Source organism: Lolium rigidum, chromosome 5 (genome assembly GCF_022539505.1).
Source record: "Lolium rigidum isolate FL_2022 chromosome 5, APGP_CSIRO_Lrig_0.1, whole genome shotgun sequence".
Lineage (NCBI taxonomy): Eukaryota > Viridiplantae > Streptophyta > Magnoliopsida > Poales > Poaceae > Lolium > Lolium rigidum.
In genome coordinates, this window is record NC_061512.1 from 237,673,712 (window position 1) to 237,675,772 (window position 2,061).

The following is a 2,061-nucleotide window of genomic DNA, read 5'->3' on the forward strand; positions in this document are numbered from 1 at the left end:
ATATGAATCTCAATCATGTAAGGCAGCTCATGAGATCATTGTATTGAAGTACATAGGAGAGAGATTAACCACATAGCTACCAGGTACAGCCCCGAGCCTCGATGGAGAACTACTCCCTCCTCATGGGAGCAGACGGCGGTGATGAAGATGGCGGTGGAGATGGCAGCGGTGTCGATGGAGAAGCCTTCCGGGGCACTTCCCCGTCCGGCAGGTGCCGGAACAGAGACTCCTGTCCCCCTGATCTTGGCTTCGCGATGGCGGCGGCTCTGGAAGGTTTCGCGTACCGTGGCTTTCTCCGTAAGGCTTTTCGATTGAGGGGCTTTATATAGGCGAAAGGGCAGCCTCGGAGGGTCGAAGGGGCGCCGACACTATAGGGGGGCGCGGCCCAGGCCCTGGCCGCGCCACCCTATCATCTGGGGCCCACAGGGCCCCTCACGCGGCTCTCGGGTGTTCTGGATGCTTCCGGGCAAAATAGGAACCCGGGCGTTGATTTCGTCCAATTCGAGAATATTTCGTTACTAGGATTTACTGAAACCAAAAACAGCAGAAAACGAGAGCGGCACTTCGGCATCTTGTTAATAGGTTAGTTCCGGAAAATGCACGAATAAGACATAAAGTGTGCATAAAACATGTAGATATCATCAATAATGTGGCATGGAACATAAGAAATTATCGATACGTCGGAGACGTATCGGCATCCCCAAGCTTAGTTACTGCTCGTCCCGAGCGGGTAAAACGATAACAAAGATAATTTCTGAAGTGACATGCCATCATAAACTTGATCATATTGTAAACATATGTAATGAATGCAGCGATCAAAACAATGGTAATGACATGAGTAAACAAATGAATCATAAAGCAAAGATTTTTCATGAATAGTACTTCAAGACAAGCATCAATAAGTCTTGCATAAGAGTTAACTCATAAAGCAATAATTCAAAGTAGAGGTATTGAAACAACACAAAAGAAGATTAAGTTTCAGCGGTTGCTTTCAACTTATAACATGTATATCTCATGGATATTTTCAATGTAAAGTAATATAACAAGTGCAATATGCAAGTATGTAGGAATCAATGCACAGTTCACACAAGTGTTTGCTTCTTGAGATGGAGAGAAATTGTGAACTGACTCAACAATAAAAGTAAAAGAATGGTCCTTCGCAGAGGGAAGCATCGATTGCTGTATTTGTGCTAGAGCTTTTATTTTGAAAACATGAAACAATTTTGTCAACGGTAGTAATAAAGCATATGAGTTATGTAAATTATATCTTACAAGTTGCAAGCCTCATGCATAGTATACTAATAGTGCCCGCACCTTGTCCTACTTAGCTTGGACTACCGGATCATCACAATGCACATGTTTCAACCAAGTGTCACAAAGGGGTACCTCCATGCCGCTTGTACAAAGGTCTAAGGAGAAAGCTCGCATTTTGGATTTCTCGCTTTTGATTATTCTCAACTTAGACATCCATACCGGGACAACATGGACAACAGATAATGGACTCCTCTTTAATGCATAAGCATGTAACAATAATTATTATTCTCATATGAGATTGAGGATATATGTCCAAACTGAAACTTCCACCATGATTCATGGCTTTAGTTAGCGGCCCAATGTTCTTCTCTAACAACATGCATGCTCCAATCATTAAGGTGATAGATCCTTCAGACAAGACGGACATGCATAGCAACTCACATGATATTCAACAAAGAATAGTTGATGGCGTTCCCCGAAGCATGGTTATCGCACAACAAGCAACTTAATAAGAGATAAAGTGCATAAGTACATATTCAATACTACGATAGTTTTTAAGGCTATTTTGTCCCATGAGCTATATATTGCAAAGGTGAATGATGGAATTTTAAAGGTAGTGATACGTCTCAAACGTATCTATAATTTCTTATGTTCCATGCCACTTTATTGATGATATCTACATGTTTTATACACATTATATGTCATTATTATGCGTTTTCCGGAACTAACCTATTAACAAGATGCCGAAGTGCCGGTTCTGTTTTCTGCTGTTTTTGGTTTCGAAATCCTAGTAACGAAATATTCTCG